The sequence below is a fragment of the Festucalex cinctus genome, chromosome 2 (assembly GCF_051991245.1).
Source record: "Festucalex cinctus isolate MCC-2025b chromosome 2, RoL_Fcin_1.0, whole genome shotgun sequence".
In the NCBI taxonomy this organism is placed as follows: Eukaryota; Metazoa; Chordata; class Actinopteri; order Syngnathiformes; family Syngnathidae; genus Festucalex; species Festucalex cinctus.
In genome coordinates, this window is record NC_135412.1 from 22573533 (window position 1) to 22596827 (window position 23295).

Genomic DNA, 23295 nt, shown 5'->3' on the forward strand with positions numbered 1-23295 from the left:
GACAAAATTTTTGTGTGAAAAACAATAAAAACATTTTGAAATTCAAAAAAATTTTGTCTGCGCTTTTGGGATCCAACTCCAGAACATAACAGTATCAGATCCTATGACGAGAAACATTTCTTGGGAGGAGCAATATGGCGGCCTCGCCACCTCCAAAGTCTTGGCCTATCGGCTATCCAGTCATAGAATACAGATCAGTGATTTGGTCCCACTCTAAATAGAGTCAAATTGACTCTACAGAATTTATTGTGTCTGTATTTTATGCGTTGTGCTTGCTCAAGTACATTTCCGATTGTGTTTACAAGTGTGTTTATATGTGTTGAAAATATGTGAGATGGTAAAACATTTTTGAAACTATTTTCATTAACGATGGCAGTGTTCTCCAACTGCAGGCGGGCCAGCTTCCGCAATAAACTGGAAATCACTTTGCTCACACTTTTACTCCCTGCTCTTCTTATCCATCCTCCATCTTCCTTCCCATCCATCATCCCTCCATCCTCAGCCATGCATCTTTCTTCTCTTGTCCCTACATCTCACTCCTCTTGGCATCCTTCTTTCCTTCGCCCTCCTGCATCCTTCCTGGCCTATCTTTCTCCCTCCTCCCTGCATCCTCCTCCCTTTCTCTCATTCAATCGTCAGTCTGCTGGCTAATCAAACACCATCTGCCCTTCCATCCCCAACCTGTCGGGAACAGCTGCCAGCCACTCTCTTAACAACACTTTTAACAACCCCCGTCCAATCTTCCAGCGCCCGCAGCCGGGCGGATGTTGCAGATGAGGGCCACCCACCCTCGCAGATGGGAGGTGAGCGGCGTAGTTTGAAAAGAAAACACCTTCAGAGGTAAACTAAAAAGATGACGGACTCTAACTCTCACTGGACTCAACAACTAATCGGAAGTGTTAGTCAAAGAAATGACACGAGTTCAGTAGCAAAAAAAAAAAAAAAAAAAAAGACAAAGCAGAAGGTACAAACAAAGTGATAAAACAATGGCACTCCATAAACGAGATGATGCTGAAATAGGAATCGAGGGAAGAATCAGCCGCCTGCTCAAAAACAGGATTTGAAGCTAATGGTGGGAAGTAAAAGCTCCCAGCGCACACACGCACGCACGTGCACACGCACAAGCCACATAATTGTCCATCAATGCCCATTTGCAAGTTGCAGACATCCTGCACAAACACACAAATACTCACACAATACCATTTCATAACATGCCAAGACATTTTCAATTGTTAAATGCAGACATTTTTTTTTGGCCAATCAAGACAGCATATAGGCCAGATGTTCACCGGGCACGTGCATCTCCCCCCCCCACACACACACACATGCAGTGGCTGGCATTTTTGCTCACTTTCGTTGTTCATTCTCAAAAAGTCATTTCATACATAAATGATATCAAAATGGCTGTTCAAAAAAAAAAAAAGAAAAATTGTCCAACACATTCAATTTGAGAAATTTGACTGAATTATTGCAGATGACGGAGACCATTTGTTACTCAACTCAACTTGATTTATAAAAATCAATCAATCAATCTATAAGGCACTTTAAAACAAGCATTGCTAAATACAATGTGCTGTACATGAAACAGAAATCAGCCATGCAGTAAAGAATAAGATAAGAAAAACAAGAATAAAGCAACCATTTGAAGTGAGTATTTTTTTTTGTATACAAGTAAATAAAGTTTACATCAGTAAATTAATTCATTTGCCCACAGCCATTTTCAATATTGTGCCAATATTGTGTTCTATTTCTATAAAACCATGGGACCAATCAAACAAAAGATTAAAGTCTCTTCTTTGATCAGGAAAAAAATAAATAAAAGTATATTTCTATCTGCTTCCGTTTTCCAGCAATTAGCCATAGAATATAGAAAAGGTTCATCATTGTTCACAAATCTATTTAGAATTGTGAATAATTGAGATTTTTTCAACATGGCCCTGATTGATCTCTTATACTCTGCTGCCACCTGCTGGCCGTTTGTGTAACTACCATTTCTTCAACCGTTTTTTGCAGTTGAGAGGCTGCATCAAAGCCTTCTGTATGCTTAGGCATAAAAAAAATAAATAAAAATAAAATGTATAAATACGTCTTTGGGACACTTCAAACATTTATACCAAAAAAATAAAAATACGTTATATTTATACGTTTTTAGGAGCAAATTAGTTTTTAATAACAAGTAGGGGACTTGAAAAAATAAATAAATAAATAAATAAATAAACACCAGATTCATAACACAAAACCGCCAAACACCAAAAACCATGTAAAGTCTCAAATGTTACAAAGTGAAACAGATTTTGCAACAAAAATCAAAAGTTGAAATTTGACATGAGTCAAAGACGGAGATGTTGACGACAAACGAACGAACGAACAAACCCCCTGGAATGGTCAAATTTGTCCTCCAGTGGGAGGAGTCAAAAATCAATATGACCTCATGCAGATCAGCACTCTCTTAATGCACATTTAAACATTGAGGCAATGTGTCAGCCACGTGCCACGTGTCCAATTAGGGCGTAAAAGTCCATCAATAAGAGCCTTTCAGGGATACCGGGGGTTCCATCAGCTTGTGCAAACACACGCACACAAACACACATCCGTGCGTGCGTTAAGCGCACAAGGCAGCAGTTCCCTTTTAATCCAAAACCTTCTGACATTTTTCAGCTTTGTCCGTCATCATATTTCTTTCCCGCCGTGCAATTGAGTTGAGTGGTGATTGAAGTGCTTGTTTGAGGCTGCTGAGTGCGCCAAACTTCTCCAAAAGTATTGGAACAGCGAGGCCAATTATTTCACTGTTGCCGTCAACTGGAATTGTTTGACATTCAATGATGAATATCGTCAAAAGGATTGGCTCACCTACCCCACATGACTGGCATATAAACTTATAAGTGATATCACATCGTCGAGGAGGACGCTCACCTATTACAACTTGTAATTAGGGATGGTTTCCTCAATCGTTTCCATTTTGAGTCACGAGCAGTTCAATTCGATTTCGATTTGATTCAATTCACTTCGCTTCAATATAATATTGATGAATTATGTGATATCAAGTCTTCTTAAATAAATATTAAGGACATGATTTAAAAACTCCGCAAACATGAAATTCCAAATTAAATATTGTGGAGGAAGTAACTGCAAATCACATATAGAATATGTCAAATGTAAGGTATCACAAATTTTAGCATGTCATTCGCGGCTGCGGATACAGAGACCACACTAATCCATTATTTATACTAGGGGTGTTAAAAAAAATTGATTCGGCAATATATCGCGATATTACAGCCTGCAATTCTCGAATCAATTCAATAGACAGCCGAATCGATTTTTAAACATCAATTTTTGATGGAAAAATATTCAACAAAACGTCTTACTTAGTTAACCCTGCTTTTGTACATAACAACAATGCATATAAACCACGTACAATCTCTAATAACAACAGTGAGGCACTTATTTGCTAATGCAAGCACACGTTTATCGCTTCACAAGCAAATTAGATTCCCCTTCATCTGAAAATTAGCACATATTTTAAACATAGAAGGCCAAAACATCCCTAATGAAAATTCAATTGCACTCATAAACTAGCCACTAGAGGGTGCTAGAACTGCACAAATGGAAACCAACCTGACTTCTTTTTTTTTTTTAAAGATGTGTACCTTTTAAATATTGTGAACATGACGACGACGATATTGTGGCAGTTTTAATATCACGATATCACGATATTGCCCTTATCATCATCATTTATCATCTCTAATAATTACTACAAGTATTATTCCTTTGATCCTATCCATTTTTTTTTAATATATAATTCTACTGAAGGACATTTGGACTGGAAAAGATACTTGCAAGTTGACAAGCCAAACAGCTGCAGAATATTGTTTTCATCTTCAAGGTGTTCCCGCGCATTGTTGACAAGCACGAGCAGGCGGAGGAATTGAATTCCTCACCAAACGGATAGCCTTGTCACAAACGCACGCGCTATAAATACATGTGTGACACACGGGCAGCGGTGTCAGCTCACTCGGAGGATAATCACACGCGCGCACCTACTTCTTGTTGATCTGAACGGAAATCATGTAACAGAGCAGAACATGCTTACAAGACACACACATCGGACTCTGCAGACTCTTTGAACGTTGCATGGTCAAGGTTGACTGGCAGTCAGCTGGGGGAATGCAACGTGGGAAAGGCCGCCCCATACACGCACACGCCTGTCAACTGTCAGCATGGCGTCGAAGCGGCAAAGCAAGTTGTTTTATTGGGGTTAAAAGAAGGTTAAGCTCTGGTTGGCGTGCGCGACGCCACGCTAAATCAGTTCAGGATTGACAGTCATAACTTGACTTGCTGTCAAATGTACAAAAGTGGACGGCAGCAATCAAAAAAAAAAATAATGATTTCTAAATCATTTTTGTCTTTATTTTAGTCCAAGAAAAAACTATTTTATTCGTCTAGTTGTAGTCAACAAAAAACGTCAACATTTTAGCCTAGTTTTAGTCAGGACAATCATTTTACCCCTGTATACTTTTTGTCAGCAAATAATCTTGAATATTTCAGATCTAAAACTATTTCACATCAAAATGTTCTCCCATCTTTTTGATGAAAAACAAACACACAATTACAGTGGCCACTATTGCTATGCTACAAGCTAATAAGTTAGCCAGCACTAGTTAGTGGTTTGATTAATATTATTGTTGGAACGTTATAGCTATAATTTACTTTTTTTTTTTTTTTTTTTTAACCTTTCACCATGAATCCATCTTGTCTGTCCCATGTTTGTGCATGTTGCACTCGTTAGCTGCAGATTTGAAATGGGGTGGGTCACATGACAGTGTCACAGTGACAGATTAGCAGAGACAAAATCATATCGTTTTCGTCTCGTTTTTGTTCATGAACTAAAATGTCCAGATTTTAGTCCTGTTTTTATGAAGTGAAGTACATTTTCGTGATCGTCTTCATTAGTCGATGAAAATGCATACTGATTTAGTCCCATTATTGTTTATTCATGAGGGTTTTAGTCTAGTCTAGTCTACTTTTAGTCCAATGAAAAATGTGTGTTGACGAAAATATTTTTGCTTAGTTTTTGTTGACGTTTTTGTTAACACTACACCAAGTCCATTGTCGTATTCTGTGCTTTATAATGTGCGACATGTTTTCAACGCGGGACAGGTCTGGACAGCTAGCAGGGCCGTCTCGTCCTCGCACTCTTTGACAACAAAGCCGCGTGTCTTGCTGGAAAAAAGAAGCAGCGATGTCCATAAAAAACGTTTTGCTTGGATGACAGCTTATGGGGCTCCAAAGGCTGCATGACTTGAAAGCCTTCATGGATGTGTAAGTTATCCAAGCCATGAGTACGAACACACCAGCAATACCATCACTAGGGATGTAACGATATTGCAATATTAAAACCACCACAATATATCGTCGTCCTCATGTCACAACATTAAAAGCAGCACATCGGTTCAAAAATCAGGTTGATTTCCATTTCTGCAGTTCTAGCACCCTCTGGTGGCTAGTATTTTTAGTGCAGTTTCCTTTTCACAAGGCATGTTTTGGCCCTTCTATGTTTCAAATCCACGCTAATGATGAAGGGGTTGGTTGGTTGATTGATTGATTGGGTGGGTGTTTTGCATTTGGCTGATTGATTGATTGATTGATTGATTGATTGCATGCATGCATGCCTGGGTGTTTTGCATTTGGCTGGGTGGTTGATTGAGTGATTGGTTGGTTGGTTGGTTGGTTGGTTGGTTGATTGATTGATTGATTGGCACAAGATAGTAACTTCATTGCAATTGGGGGTTGTTAAAATATGACGGGAATTTCTCTTGTAATCCCCAGATTCCTCAAAACCACTTCCTGACTGTGTCAAGAGCTCAAACTTGTTAAATTCCTTCGGGATGACATTTTGAGTAGGAAAAAACAAACAACAAAAACAAATTAAGACGACCAGTTGAACCTCAGAAACTTGCAAACGAGAGCTCTTCTGACAGCAATGTCCCTGGTCGAGGGTTTTAAGGGGGCAAAGCAAGCTTTAGTGATTGGATGTAGGACACACACACACATACTCTACTTTCTCTCTCCCTTTTCATTACAACGCCAGCTTCTTCTTGTCGACTAAATCTACTTATTACTGCGTTTGTGCTTTGCACTCATATTTTCCTTATGTCATTTCTTTAATTCAAAAGTACAATCTGGACATCATAATCCATCATGGATTTAACATTTCCCCCATGCGGGCCCTCAGCAGTCAAACAATACAAATAGTTTTGGACATTTAAAGTGAATGTGATGCTGATGGAGAAAGCAAAGTGAACCGATGAAAATGTAGAGCAAAATCGATGCCAAGATAAGAATGCAACTTTTGCAAATGACGCATTGATCAAGAGAAGGAATTAAAATAAGTTGTAATATTTGCAAATGGATCGCCCACAACTTCACCTCCCTTGTTTTGTCTTAGTAGTATTAAAAAAAAAAAAAAAAAGAACTAAATCTTTACATTAGATGGAATTGCTGTGATCGCACAACGTGCGTCGAGTGGATGAGCAAGAGCTAAATCTTCATCTCAGGCAGAGTGGGAGGGGGTAAATGATGAAAATTAAATAGGGGCAAACTTGCGCATTCCAAAGGAGCTGGGATCAGAGTATCCTTTTGTGCGCGTGCGTGTGAATCTCTCCATCCCAACCCACAACAATCAAATTAAGATGCGAGCAGACCAAACCACCAAATCGCGGCTGAATGTCAACAAGTCACACAAACTGACAAATCTTGTTGGTTCAGCATGTTGGACTTCACAAGCAGTGCATGTCGCTCAGAAAAGATCACTATTCATCTTACGCCCAAATTAAATCGACTTCCATTCAAAAAAACAAAAAAAAGAACAATCCTCTTTCACGTCTTCTTTTTATCTTACATTAGGAAATGTGCCCTTGAGTTTTGAGTAGTTTTTCACTTTTTTTTTTTCAAACATCCATCCATCCATTTTCTTGACCGCTTAATCCCCACAAGGGTCGCGGGAGGTGCTGGAGCCTATCACAGCTGGCTTTGGGCAGTAGGCGCGGTACACCCCGGACTGGTTGCCAGCCAATTGCAGTTTTTCAAACAATTCAGTTTATTACTTCCATCTTTTTTTTTTCTTTTTCTTTTTTTAAGTCACAACAATAAACAATGAGCTTTCTCATATGTATAAGAAAAATGTGCTGTCAAAGTTAAAGCGTTAACTAATTAATCACAAAAAAAATTATCGCATTAATCATTGTATTACCACAGATTAATCACACTATTAATTTTGACCGCAGATGATCCATTTTAGCCGACAGTGGATGGTTACATTAAAGGTAGCTGTTGCAGTTTGAGCAGTAAACATAACTACATGCATTAAAGTAAATCATTTAATAAATGTTTACATATGTCGTAGGTCATTTTTTCCCAATTGAAATTATGCAAATAATTGATGAGAAAAAAGCAGGATGTGTGCAGCGGGCAATGTTGGGGGAAAAAAAGCTTTTTTTAAGTCAGTTATTACTCATGATTAATCAAAATTCTACAATGTGATTAATATGATTAAAAAATGTAATCGTTTGCCAGCTCTAATAAATACCGTAGGCTTGGGCCTTTCTCTGTCCATGTGGATGTTCGTCATGGGAACTTGCTTGGGTTTTCTCTGGGCACTCCAGCTTCCTCCCACATTCCACAAATGTATCTTCGGTTAACTGAAGACTTGAAATTGTCCATACGTGTCAATGTGTGTGTAATTGTTTGTTTGTTTGTTTGTGTCTCCCCTTATTGTGTCCAGCTGGCCTCTGCTCCAAAGTCACCTGGAATAGATTCCACCTCACCTGTGACTCTTGAAGAGAATCAGGAAATGAACGGCTAGATGTTTGAGCTACTAAATTTGTACACAATTATGATCACAGATAAGACCTCACTCTCACTTCGGTGCTACTGGCATGATTGCAAAACTTTATTTAAAAAGGACAACAGCACCCTCTTGAGGTACAAATGAAAAAAAATGCAAGCTACAGGACCGGCTGCAAGATCATTTGTCCATTTACAGGTACACCCAAATTGGCTCCTGACAACAAAGAGAAAGATGCAATGGCCCATTGTTGTTTTTCATTCACACAGCAATCGGGGTCAAATATAAACAGATACATTCTGATATAGAAGACTAGAGTTATCTTTTATGTATTACAAAGGAAGTATTGCATTTTTTTGCAGTTGTATCAATAAAATTATTCCTCGACTTATTGAAACCATTCAAACTTCAACATGTTCCAAAACATCACATTTTTGTTCTCATTCCTAACATAAATAGTTTCCCCACAATTCAACATTTCCCACCCCGAAAAATCCCCATTCATTTTCAATGGGACGTTCAACAATGCACTCCCATTCAAAATGTGCAATCTTAAGATCACTCACTTCACCACAGGATCCATTTTCAACACTCACACATTGCATGCATGCAACAATTCCACATTTTTTCACCAGATATTACACGTTTGTGACCAACAAAAATCCTCACTCATTTTGAGTGTCATTTAGGGGTAAGCATTAGGGTTAGGGCTCGTATTGTTCCTATTCAAAATTTTTACATTTCAATATAATTTAACCTAATTCCATATAATTACATTCACTTAATTTCAATACCAAAAATTCCAAATTTTTTCACTCACACATAGCACATTTTCACTTATATCGTTGCACCTAATTTGATATAATTAACTCCCTTTCAATATCATAACTATATCATTCTATATATCGTTCAATATCATTTAAATTTCTAAATCACTCATTGTCATTCGACATAATTCCATCTTTCAACATTCCACCTCATTCAATTTGATTCCACGTTTCTATATTTTTCATTCATTTCATTTCAGCATTCACACGTAATCCACAAATTGCTGCATCTATTTTTTTATTTTTTATTTTTAAATAATGTTCTACAACAGTGATTCTCAACTGGTGGGTCGTAAACCAAATATGGGCTGCAGACCCACATTTGTGTGGGTCGCAGACAGCTAATGAAAAAAAATTATATCTGTTCTTATCTGTATTTTTCTAACTAAACTGTAAATATACCACTAACTATGGTCCCCAAAAATGTCATTTCAAACACAGCTTCCAAAATTACCCTTTAAAAAAAATCGCTAAAAATAAGACGTCCTTTATAATATGTATAATTATTGAATTATTGATCATTTCTTTTATTTTGTAATGCTAGAGGGGTAGGCACAGAAATGAAAAGCTTTTACTTCTGCCTACAAATTTTGGTTGTATAATTGTGTACGGAATTTGTTTGTTTTTTTACCATGATGAATTTGTTTTAATTTGCCAATGAACCAAATAAAATTTTCATTCATGTTGCTAAGTAGTGTTGTTTTATGCTGCGGATCTCAATACCAATCATCCATGAGTGAGATAATCTATTATAATAATAATCAATTAAGTTATCTTTCTTTTAAAAAAATCATTATTATGAATTGATGAATAGGATTTTATTTTGTATATTCTCTCAGTGGAGATGTAGCTGTCACTTCAACATACTTCCTTACCACCACATACTATTTTAAAGGCTTTGGCGCCATCTTGGGGCACCTTGAGATGTTACAGAAAGAAACTTGTGAATCTTTTGTTAAATACCGGCACTGTTTTATATGTCACCATTGCAGCTGCACTGTTTGTTTGGTGTTTGCCTGGAAATGAAACCTTGCCAGACGATTTGTATTTTTATTTATTTATATATATATATATATATATATATATATATATATATATATAATTATTTTTTTTTAATGCCACATTCAGGGGGAAACAACACAGCCTACACTTTGCTGTCCATCTCCATCCCCCCCAAATTTGGTATTGCTTCAACATGATGCAAAAATGTCAAAACAAAACAATAGTGCGTGAACAGCTGAAGCGCAAAGTCAGATGGGATTGATTGGCACCAGTTACCCACAAACTGGAAAGATGGGCAGTTCCTATAATCTCCAGCAGGTGTCCTCCCAGACCAACTTGTTTTCTTACTGCTCTACACAAGCGTCTATTGAGTTGAACGTTTGTTTAGGTGACACAATGCATCGTGATCACAATTAATATACAGTGCTACAATGAACTAATACCATAATTTTGAAATTTGAGGACATTATGTGTCAATTTCAAATTTTTCATCTTCTGCGTAACCTGCTGATGCATCTAGAAAGAGGATTTTAAAAATGAGCCACCAGGGGTCCTCAGTGATCCGTTGTGATCAATGCCACTGCCAGCAAAGTCTGTAAATCACAATCGGCTGAGCCCAAACCCATGCCAAAGCTATATCCTGTGGTTTGTCACGCAATTCCAGCAGTGTCTGCTTGGATTTGCAGTGAAGCTGCGTGTTGTAAAAGCATCCAGCTGCTGGCTGATGGATGGCTTCTGATTCCTCCTGCAACACACCAAAAATATTGCACGAAAAACCCGACAGCATCACAGTCAACTCGAATCAGCTGATCCTTTTCTTATGGAAAAGAGAAAAAAATGAAATGGGAGAAGATAGCGTTGGTTTCGGGAAGTCACACTTTATCAGTTTAGATGCTTCCGGTCTGATCCAGGCTCTGCTCTTATGTAATCTCTGCAAAATGCCTCCAAAAGTGACACAGCCGTAAAACGAGGTGGCATGTGATGGAGGGTGAAGTGAAAACCGCCTCCAATAAACAACAATGACAACAAAAATCTATCCCCGTGACTGCAGTGAGTAGCACCACTACATTTTTTTAAATTATTATTATTATTTTATTTATTTTTTTACACAGATGAATGGAATATTAATGACTTAATGACTTGTTGACCAACAGAAGCTTTTCTGCAAGTCACTTTAACAAAAATTGTTTTGTTTTCGATTCCATTCATGATTGGGGCATTCCTTGGAGCATGAAGCATTGCGCCCAATTCACACCGACTGCGGAACAGACACGGTGCGTTTTGCCGCAACAATAGAACGCATTCAAGTCCACGTGTCAATTCACATCAGCTGTGGTGCGATGCATCTGCGGTGCGGAACAGATGCGGCGATGCGGAAGGTTTCCGCAAGCGGTCTATTTTTTTCCCGGACGCCGCATGTGTATTTTCATGAAGCTGAAGAAATGACACGAACCGGACAGGAAATCAGGTATCTCACATCAAGGTAAATCCAGTATATTTCAAAATAAAACAGTTTGCAAACTCGTTTTTTTTGGGAGGGAAGCTAGCTAGCTACATAGACATGAGTCGGACATTTGAGACAAAAAATCAGCTCAGAATAAATGAAACATGACAAAATAACACTATTTAAACACAAAACGGACTTACTCATGTTAGAAGTCCCAGAAATTATGTCCAAAAAAGCATATCGATGTGACAACAGGCAAGCGTGGCTATTAGGGGTGTTAAAAAAATCGATTCGGCAATATATCGCGATACTACATCGCGCAATTCTCGAATCGATTCAATAGGCGGCCGAATCGATTTTTAAACTTCCATTTTTAATGGAAAAATATTCAACAAAACGTCTGACTTCGGGTTAGGGTTCACACCTTAAGCTTCGAAGATGTTATTTTAATGGAACATTAAGCCTTAATATTTTATTTTAATGCTGTTCAAACATGAAACAGATTACAACCTGTATAAGACTGAAGTTTTAGATAAATAAATAATACTTTTTCATACAAATCTTAGACTGTACAAGTTTACTGATTAGTATTTTCTAAATTTGAATTTAAAAAAATCGCAACAATCGACTTATAAATTCCTATCGGGATTAATCGGTATCGAATCGAATCGTGACCTGTGAATCGTGATACGAATCGAATCGTCAGATCCGAGGCAATTCACACCCCTAGTGGCTATTGTTTACAAAATAGGACTATATACACGTTTGTTATCACGTGAACTCAACTCTCCAGCGTGAACCCGCGTCATCTTGTGATCTGGCGGGTGCAGATTTCCGAACAAGCAACGCACGCAGTGTGAATTGCAGTCTGTGCGGAAGCCGTACGGAAAACGCACCGCGTCCTTTCCGCAGTCGGTGTGAATTGGGCGTTACTGTTTGTTTGGTTGTTGTTTGTTTGTTTGTTTATCAAACATATAAACAGATTAACATAGACAAGTATCAGACTGATGAAGCCTTCACTGACTACGCTTACATGCAGGCAATAACCATTTTCAAACCCAAATATTGGCAATATTCGGGTTTTGTAAGGTCATGTAAACGCACAATAACCTGAATATGCTCTCATTTGGGCTTATTAAGACCCCTGGGTTACCCACTTCATAACTCAAATGCTTGCTCATATAAACGTATTCGGAATGCCTCGATTGAACGGCGCATTGTTTTTTGCTCTGCGCATCATCGGTGGTTTCTTCTTCTTCTCTTACTTGATTAGCAAGGAATCTTGGTCTATGTAGTAACGACTTGTATGCGCAGCTCCGTCCTACTCGCTAAAGGGTCCTCGCTTGACTACATTGATTTCGCCGCAGCACTTTCATTTTATTTTGTGTCTCTTAAGCAAAAAATGCCAGTTCGTGTCTATACACATATATACAAGTATATAAGTTCATGCTTCTGTTATTATTTCGACGTCAACGCAACATGACGCTCGCAGCAAAGAACCACACTTCTACTGAGAGGAATGGAAAACTACTTTATTTAGCATGGCGGGAGACATGAATATTATGTCTTTTATTGAACTTAGCAAGTTAAAAGTGGGAAATGGTGTTATTTACGTAATTGCGTTGTTTGTGCATCATGGCCTGAACGGGATATTCCAATCGAGCACAAAATAGCATATTTACCTCGATTGTTTGACAAACCGGAATTCTGACCTTAACCCGAATATTGACTGCATGTGAACGTAGTCTTTGATGAGAGGCGAAACCAGTCAATTGCAGACTTTAATAATCCCTTGAGGGAAATTAGACGAGATCTTCAGTCAATCAGCAAATGATGCATTTTGGTTTTGGCACTCCCATAATGGCGGCTTTTGGTGATGAGGACTTGAGACAAACTGTGTCTCGAGCAAGGAGATCATTCCTGCTGTGCCAGCTTTCAGATTGATTACACTTTGCTCTGTGATAATCTTTGAAATAATTCCTTCCCAGCAGGGTGTGCAAACGCAAATCCAGATTAATGGATCATTAGAAACGTGCAATTTATTTATCCTTCAAGAGGGTTTACGCACTCATCGACAGTAAGAGGACAAGGAATGCGACAAGAAACGATGCATTGAAGTCAACGTTGCGTAACGCGATTAGACAGCAGGAATCTGGAAAAGGGGCTCTATTGTTCCGCAGGCATGTGAGGTACAGAGAGAACTGCTCAGAAGAACCATGTGACGCGCAATCAGAATGCACAAATGAAATACGGGAGGACGTGTGCCACCTGATTTTCACTTTGAAATGCTGCTGCGAGCACATGCGAATAGCACGCAACCTTTTTCCATTTTCAGGCTTGAAAAACATGAAAGGAAGAAAATGAGGCTAAACGCTTGTGCTTTATTTGGGCTCAACGTACAAGCAGGTTCACAACTCTGCCATCCGTTTTTCCACCTGCTAAACTCAACCAGGGTCGAATATATTTTGATTTCCTTTTTTTAAATATGACCAAAAAAAAAAAGAGATTGTAGCATTTACCTGCAATTTCACAACTTCATTTGACTATCTTGTTATGTTCACTGAACCTTTACTGCATAAATGTTCTGCGGTTCAGCTGTATCGTAGTAGCGGCACTCTTACTGCAGTAATAAAGCAGACGGGGCGATGCCAAATAATAATCTGCTCCACAGCATCGACGACGAGATTAATTCTGAATTTCAGAATGATGAATCAATCACAAAAAGCTTTTCTTCACAGGTTGTAGAAGTATGATTTGTCACAAGTGCACTGATGTACTCATTTGGTGGCACTGAGGTTTATATAAATAATCCCAACAAGAAGCACTGGGCTGCAGTGTTAATTTTATCCGACATTTTAAAATGTAGTCTCAGTTTTAGTCCAAATTCAGTCACGCTTGTTAGTTTTTAATCACAGTTAGTCAACCTCATCCTGTTTTTATTTAGTACATTTTTAGTCGACTATAAATCGAGCGTTTTAGTCTTTGTTAGTCCAAGAAGAAAAATTTTTTCATTCGTCTAGTTTTAGTCAACAAAACTGTCAACTTTAGTTTTGTTTTAGTCAGGACAACCATTTAAGCACTGAATATTTTGAAAACTGTTTCACATAAAATTTTCTCTCATCTCTTTAATGAAAACGTCGTCACACACAATTACAGCAGCTACTATCCATGCTACGAGCTATAGTTAGCTATAGCCAGCAATAGTTAGCGGTCGGATTAACATTACTGTATTGTTGGAACATTATAGCAGTGGATTAATAAATTATAACTATAATTAACTTTTTTTTCTTTTTTTTTTTTTTACTTTTCACCATGCATCGTTTGCACTCACTAGCTGCAGATCAGATTAGCAGAGACAAGATTTAAAAAAAATAAAAATAAAAAAATAAAAATAAAGGGAAAAAAATCTGAAAATATTCGTCTCGTTTTTGTTCATGAAAGAATATGTCCACAGATTTTACTCCAGTTTTTTATTAAGTACACAATTTAGTCACAGTTATCGTTTATTAATGAATGTTTTAGTTTAGTCTATTTTTAGTCCGGTAAAAAATGTGTGTTGCCAAAATTATTTTTGTTTTAGACTACTGGACTTTGTACTTCAGCAGTATACACTCCGCCACAGACACACACAAATGTTGTTACTTACAACATGTTTTCTTTATTGTAATCAACCCACTTTGTCATCTGCAATTCTTCAGCTCTTTTTAGTTCATCATCCATCCTTCCCGACTTCCAGGCTCAAGATGGCATTGTGACTTTGGCACATTTGCCTTTAATCGCCACCTTCCCCATTTCAATCATCATATCTTACCTTTATTCTCATTTTGTCACCCCACTTTTGATACCAAAGCTGTCATCGCTACTTCACCCGCACAAGTTTATGTTCAATTCTCACTCACTAGACACACATACACACAACTCGACTAAGAAAGAAAATCAGGCGGTGATAAAGAGAAATGGCTGTCAACTTTTTTTAAATGCAGATTTTAAATCTACAAGTATAACCAGGATGACCAACATGAAAATCATCACTCACCATATCATGATTCATTGTTCGCTGCTTCGCTTTATTGTGGATTTTTAGTCATAAATATCGAATTTTATATAATGGATTTTTTTGCCATGTCAAGACTGCGGTAATGAAGTTTGATAGCACTTTTTTTTTTCCAGACTGATACCACTATGAGTATTCAACTCTTGAGTAGCCCTAAAATATAACGTAAATATAAATCCTCAATTTTTCAACAGTGTTGTTTTCTCAGTATCCTTCATTTTTGCATTGGTACACCAAGCTGATGTGCCTTATTAATAAGTTCCAGGCTTGTGCCGTCTGTCCATAGGACCTTTTCCCACAAAGTTTATGGCTTGTCAAGATGTTGTATTTAGAAAATGTTTGGCTTGATTGTCTTTGAGCAATTTAGCAAAACATAATGGATATCCTGCACTATCTATTTCACCGCCAAAAGAGGACATCTGTGCCATTAAACAAAAGTCTAACTCAAGTGACTCCTTCGTTAAATAACCGGATCAAACAGCATCAATCACCAAAATAACCACTCGATGGTCGGCTGTTGCTCATTAACAAATTACGCTAGTATGCTAGCCTTTTGTCTACTCTTCCCATGATGAAGGTTCAAATTTTTATCTGCTGAATTAATTAGCACTTGCTGATGGTGTAGTGACATTTGTCTGACTTTGGGGCAGGCAGTGGGTTCAGTTCCCAGAATGTCCCACTCCGTGATGGTGTGAATTTGAGTGAACGGTGGTTCGGCTTTATATGCGCACCCTGTGACTGACTAGTGCCTAGTCCAGGGTAGAGGTCACCTTGTCTGCAAAGTAAGCCGGGACAGCTCATCCACGAGCCAGAACAGGCAGTGATATATAAAGTGGATGCATGAATTCAAGAGACAGTCCCTCAATATTGCTCTTAACTGTCTCTGAATTACCACCACATCTATTTTTCAATCAACTTACCTGTTGCAAATTAAAGTATGGGATATGTTTCATCTCCATTTGAAACGATTCACCTCATGTAACAGCTTTTTTTAATGACACGTTACGCATTCAACCTACAGCTGTAGAGAAAAATCCTTATTTGAGCCATTTACGCAGTTGGCCCATATGATGGCAGATTAAATGCATGTATAAATATATATTTTTTTAGAGGGTGGGGGCAATATACTAAGAAAAAACTCACAAAATTGCCACTTCATAAAGTGGCAAATTTGCAAAAAAGAAAATCGTAAATTTGCGACTTCATAAAGTGGCAAATTTGCAAGAAAAAAAAACAACGTAAATTTGCGACTTTATAAAGTGGCAAATTTGCGAGAAAAAAAACTCATAAATTTGCCACTTTATAAAGTGGCAAATTTGCAAGAAAAAAAAATCATAAATTTGCGATTTTATAAAGTGGCAAATTTGTGAGAAAAAAACTTGTAAATTTGCGACATTAGAAAGTAGCAATTTGCGAGAAAAAAAACTTGTAAATTTGCGAGAAATACACGTAGTGTACTACTAGACTATTTGTGCCAGTACTTTTCGGTCGGGTTTTCAAATGAGGAGACAGTAATTGTTTTAGCAGAGATTAACCATATGTTAAGCATCCGCTCTTTGAAGCGTTGTGTCGGGCCACTGGCTAGCGACAAAGATGCCTTGCCTTGCGAAGGTCCACACCCTGGCGATCAAGTTAACTTGTTACAATACATATTTATGTTTCCAGAATTATTAGTTACATATTCATACATTTTGGTATTTATTTATTTATTTATTTATGTTTTTGTACAAGTTGATGTGTCGAATCTGCTGCTCTCCGTCATTCACTTGTATTGACCGAAAGTATGTTCGCTTCTGATTGGTAAGTTTTAAGCAGTGGATGGATGGATGGATGGATGGATGGATGGATGGATGGATGGATGGATGGATGGATGGATGGACGGACAGACGGACGATCTGTGTTGGCCACAGTTTGTTTTTCTTTTTGATGCATGTTCAAATGCGACAGGCATAATAACATTTTTGCGTTGTGGTGTAGAACTGACGTGGCACCAAGATAATCTCGCCTCATACCTCCTCCAACCCAAAATTGAGATAAGAGTCAATTAGAAGAATTTGTGGGTGTATCAAGGACATGGAAGTTAACAAATGACATGAGAGTCCTTGGTTGGTTTGATAAGCTGCTACGAATTTGTTAATCAAGAAGGAGCTGCAATCATAATGTGGTTTCAAATTGAAACGTGGTGATGTGAAGCCACAGAGTTAGCAGAAGAATGTGACACAATCGTATTTAGTGAGAGGAGCAGGAGGAGGATTATGAAACAGGACGAGGATGAAAAAGATTTCCTCTGTCACCTAGCAAGATGAAAACATGCAAACGGAGCACGTGTCTCGAAGCAGCTGCTCGAGGTTTGTTTCTGTCTGTTCTGAGCTCACAGTCACCAGAGAATTCATTGCCATCAGACTTCTTCATCAACTACTTCTTTTTTTTTTTTTCACACTCCACCTAACGGTGGGAAAGGGCAGGTGTGATTCTGCATCCTTTTCTGCCTGGTTTGTCTGAGCTGCTGTTAGCCACTTGTACATATTTGCTATGTCAAAGACTCAAAACGTACAATTCCACTTCGCAAGCATTTTCGGGGAGGGGGCACATTTTAATTTGGTTCTTTTCAAGGAAATGAAGGCCAAATTGCGTCAGCCTACCACATTTGATTCATGTTGCAACAAGACTGCTTTCTATAAAGTGCTTTATCTGCAGTGTTTCTCAAACACGGTCCCATCCAGCATGTTTTCCCATGTCTCCCTAAGCCAACACGTGTTTCAAATGATCAGCCAATCAGCGAGCTCTGCATAAAGCATCCTCATCTGAACCGCTGACAGTTGACAAAAGCCTCACTTTCACCCATTCACACACCAGTGGTGTAGTGTTAATATCGTCAACGAAAACTTAACAAAAATAATTTCGTCAACGTACATTTTTCACCGGACTAAAACTAGATTAGACTAGACTAAAACGTTCATTAATAAACAATAAGTGGGACTAAATCAGTATGCATTTTCGTTGACTAATGAAGAAGATGAGATGAAAATGTACTTCACTTAATAAAAAATGGACTAAAGTCTATGGGCATTTTAGTTCATGAACAAAAATGAGATGAAAATTATTTGATTTTGTAAAAAAAAAAAAAAAAACGGCAAAACGTTTCCAACAATAATCTTACCGCTAACCAATGCTTGCTAGCTTGTAGCATGGAGCCATAGTAGCCGCTTGTTGATATACTGTCATTGTGTGTCAAATAGTTTGATATCAAAAAGATTTGAGAAAATTGTATGCAAAATAGTTTTAGATCCAAAATTGATAAAAAAATAAATAAAAAAAAACATTATCTGCTGACAAAAAAATAAATAAATAAATAAAAATACAGGGGTAAAATGATTTTCCTGACTAAAACTAGACAAATAAAATGTTTTCTTAGACTAAAATGCTAGATTTATTGTCACCTAAAAATAGACTAAATAAAAATGGGATGGGGTGGAATAACTATGATAAAAAACTAACAAGCATGATTGCAACTGGACTAAAACTGAGATGAAATTTAAAAATGGTGGATATAATTAACACTCGGCTGCTGCCATTTCCACTGGGAGCAAAATTAGGGTTCAGTGTCTTGCTCAAGGACACTGTGGTCACAATGGTTGAGGATCAAACCCACAACCTCCCGGTGAGGAGACAAACACTCTAACACTGAGCCATGGCGACGCACATTATGAATCAAGTTGTACAAAATCTATGTGGTGTCAGATTGTTGACCAAAAACATCAAAATGAAATATTTGAGATCATTTTAGGAAATCTCAATTCCTGAAAAAATTCTAAAATCATTCTATGATATCACGTTGCAGTTGGTAGCATTCACTTTATATATTTTATTATCTGATACTGTATTACAATATGACCTAGTACACATTTTGTAACAGATTGTATTCATATGTCACAATGTACAAATTGACTGTGAAATGCTGGCCAGGATGTGGAAACAAAAGGAAACAAAGATGTTGACACATTTTTGTGGGGAGGGGGGCATTCTTCACTCACCAGGCCACACCTCTTAAAGGTACACAACTCATGATGTAAGGATAATGGCAAGGTTGGGTTCCATTTGTGCAGGTTTCTGGTGGCTCGTTTTTTTTAGTGCAATTTAATTTTCATAAGGCATGTTTTGCCCTTCTATGTTATGTAAAAAAACACAATATTGTGTTTTTTGTTTTTTTTAGTATGAGCTTTTTTTTTTTTTTTTTTTTTTAACCAAATTGTGACATTTTTTTAAATATTACCAACCTCTCCACAATATCGTGATAATTATCGTATTGAATATGAACTTTATATCGTATCGTGATGTTTGGATATTGTTAACCCCTAGTACACATCCCCAAAAAAAAAGTTACAGTATTTATATTATATAAAACCAGTTCACTTTTCCTCTGTTATAATGCGTTATGATTTGAACCAATAGTGTGCTATTAATCTTGATACAAATGACATAACAAAAGAACGGTTGTTCTATTTGGGGGAATGAATTGGATTAATGACACTTTCATTCATTGCAGTGGGGCGAACTACATTTGCTATACTAGTAAATGGAGCAACACGCTTCGTCCCGGTAAGTGAAGGTACCACTGTGTTATCATTAGCTCTTCTGTGGCGCAGCTGCTCTCAGACAAATTTGAGAGGCAAAATGTCTTTGTCTTCATCTATGTCATCATGCACTCTCATGTTCCTCCTACGCAGGCCAGCTTGTTTTGAAACCCTGCAACTGCTACCGCCACCACATCCTCATCATGGAGTCCAAACCTGTCACCGAAAATGCAACCATCAATTGTCCAGACTCTCTGAAACCTCCACATTCTCTTTTCACATATGCAGTTTTTCCTCACCATCTTTCCATATCTATTATTCATGAATGTGGCTCGGAGGGGGGAATAAAGATGCATCTGCAGCTTTCTTCCTATCACCGTCGCTGTGACTTTTTATGGCAATGCTTACACAATGATGGAGTGGATTTGCACTCTTTTAACTAGCACAGCATTGTGAGAAATTTTTTTCTCTTTCTGAGACTGAAAAAGGACAATTACTTGACATAGAGAAAATAATTCACATCAGAAGACTGAAAATTAGATTTAAACGTGATCATTTGTCGTCAGGTTCAATCAACATTTACCATGCACAACGTAGCTGCGACATCGCCTTTCAATAATTGGATGTGTTCCAAGTTCCAACTACTGGGGGATCACACACCTCACTCAGCCTCCCTGGTGGTAAGGTCTATTCAGTAGGGGTGGGAATCTCTTACATGAGACCGATCTCGATACACAGGTTGCAATTTGATTGAAAAACGATATCTTTCAGAGCAAAATGGTTCGATACGGTTCGATTAAGTCTGGGAACGAGACTGTTTTCGATTCGATACGATTCATTTCAACATTCAAAACTTATAGTGACATTTGTTGCCTGTAGACAATCATAAAAACCACAAATTTTTACAGTATCTATAAACATGTTCAACAATAACAAAAAATGTCTTCTATATTTTCATACATTGAATCAATTAATTAAATAGACCACAACAAGGGCTGGTCGATATATGACAATGTAAATGTATTATGTATCACAGTTTAAGTATTTATTAGTCATTATTGACAGTTATAATTGTTTTTTTTTAATATTAAAAATAAGGATCAGGAAAAGAAAAGTCTGATAATTTAATTTGAAATGTAAATATTTAAGCTTTAAAAAGGCAAAAACACAAACAAAATATGCGCACAGTGCAAAGTATTTCGGAAACATTAATTTGAGACATGAAATAAACCTATACTGTCCAGCCAAAATAAATATGAAACCACTTTATGGAACAATAAATCTATCAAACACATTTTAACCACTTAATATTTGAGGTGCACCAATCACCATTTTCCGCCCGATCACCGATAACCGACCTTTTAAAAAGTCTGACCTGCCAATCTCAATTTTTGCCGATGCAGATTTTTTTCATAACAAGCGGTGTATAACTTCAGTGTTCCAATCTTATTTTATTGGAAAGCATTGAGCAATATGGGCGAAATAATACAATTGTGTTGTTTTAACTGCACATGTAGTAGTTCTCTCAAATCAAAAATGAAAATCCTATTCATTGTCTCAGCAGAAGAGGACAGTGGCTGACTTTTGCAGACCTCCAAGGAGGGAGATGAGATTGGTGGAAAAAAATCGGTTTATTTTTAAGGGATCGGCCGATCACCGATCTCCCAAATTAAGGAAATCGGGGCCGATAAATCGGCCGGCCGAACGATCGGTGCAAACCTACTTAATATATCCAAAAATTTAGCAAAAGTGATTGACAAGTGTGCTACTGATACGGTTGTTATAGCTCTCCTTGAAAAACGATATCCGGTCGAATAGTTTTTTTGTCCCACACCTACTGTCCAGTGGTGTGGGAGAGGAGGGTCCGTCAGGGTTTTCATCCTGGCCGTGGAAGAGTGGATCAGCACTACATCCTCGAGGGTGTTGGAGCTCATCCCACCAGTGTGTGGACATAGAGAAGGCGTTCAACCGTGTCCTTCGGGGAGTTCTGTGGGTGGATGCTTCGTGACTATGGGGTAGTGAACTCCCTGATGTGGGCTGTTAGGTTCCCGTATGACTGATGTCAGAGTTTGGTCGGCATTTGCAACAGTTGGTTTGGATTCCAGTGAGGGTTGGACTCCGCCAAGACTGCCCTTTGGACCAATTGCCTTTACCGTGGCACGTTCCTCGCCGCCCACATTATGCGACACGTACCTGGCTCCGACATTGTTCGGGCAAGATTAGTAAAACAGCATGTCATGCTGTAATGACAAAGTTGTCAGATCTTCCTTGTGATTTCTCGCTCAGGTATTTTGAGGATGCTGATATTTGTCTTCCAAGCAAGCAAATTTGGCTTTAAATTTCTTAGTGAAGGCTATCTTCACTCCCTCACCATGCAATTTTGCTCCAAAACAAAAGGAAATCTGCTGCTGCAGATGTAAGGAAAAAGACTGAGTCGCCTCACTCACTTCGACTGATTGTTGGCAAAACCCAAGTTTTTGGACATTATTCCTGTCAAGCAAGGTAAGAATGAATTTATATTACCTCATATTTTCAATGTTTTGTTGGCATTTATTGTAAACGGCAAGTCAACAAACGTGTGGACGGTTAGCTACCGGGAGCTATCGTTAGCTTTTGGCTGTGGCTATTAGCCTTTGGCTAATGGAGAACAATACCTTAGCGCAGACGTAGTAGTTTCTGCTCATTTTGGAGGGATTCGACTGGTCGAGTGTGCCAAGTTTGTTCTGTTGGCATTTGAAGTAAATAGTAAGTCAAACAAACGTGTGGACGGTTAGCTACCCGAAGCTATCATTAGCCTTTGGCTAAAAAGAACATGACAGAACATTACATTCGTGCAGACGTAGTAGTCTCTGGTCATTTTGGTGGCATTCAGCTGGTGGTGCGTATGGTCCTCCACAAAGTTTGATCCAGCGCAGACATTTTTTGAAGTCGTTTAGGGTTTAGGAAAGGGAATAAACTTGACAAGTGTCTCTCTCGTGTCTCCCTTACACAAGCCTTGACTAAATACTGCAGGACGCCGGTTAGTCGATCGGGATAACTGCTATCACTCTTACACAAGCCATGACTACAGCGTTTAATAATTTTATAGATTTTTTTTTCTTGGCTTTGGACAACCACGCAATGCACTACGGGGAGCGGGGAATGCCTTTGTTTGTCCGCAGCAAAAGACACGTGTCATCGCAGACATGACGTCTTGCGTCTTGGTTGGTTTACTAGGTTATGCGGGTGTGGTTTACGCTAAGGTCAATTCGACAAACCAAAAGAGGAAATAAAGTGAAATACTGTAACCAAATGACTATTCATGAGAGGTTTTGCATCGTCACAAAACAACAACATAGATAAAGCAGCATGTTGCAGCTTCAAAGCAGCTTCATCTGAGACTGGTGGGGTCGGTGCTGCCATTTCACTGCCTGTAGACTTTTGATTATTTCATGGCTGCCAGGATGCCAGTTCAGACACAATTTGGGCCACGAGTGATGGGAGGAGCATAAATGAGAGATCAGCACTGAGGAATCAGTCTGCTGGGACTCGCATGATGTCTCTCAGTT

At 38.2% G+C, this 23295-nt stretch overlaps 1 long non-coding RNA gene across 4 annotated transcripts in view; it reads right to left on the reverse strand.

Annotated features, from left to right (window-relative positions):
- LOC144014172 (uncharacterized) overlaps window positions 1–23295 on the reverse strand; it is a 50927-nt gene that overhangs the window by 7722 nt on the left and 19910 nt on the right. The window contains exon 4 of one of the 4 annotated variants that reach the window (XR_013282413.1): window positions 9977–10417. The exons of 2 other annotated variants lie outside the window; for them this stretch is intronic. This is a non-coding gene — a long non-coding RNA (uncharacterized LOC144014172). Of the gene's footprint in view, window positions 1–9976; window positions 10418–19551; window positions 19964–23295 lie in introns of those variants that run through there. One more of the 4 variants, XR_013282412.1, reaches the window with a different exon arrangement.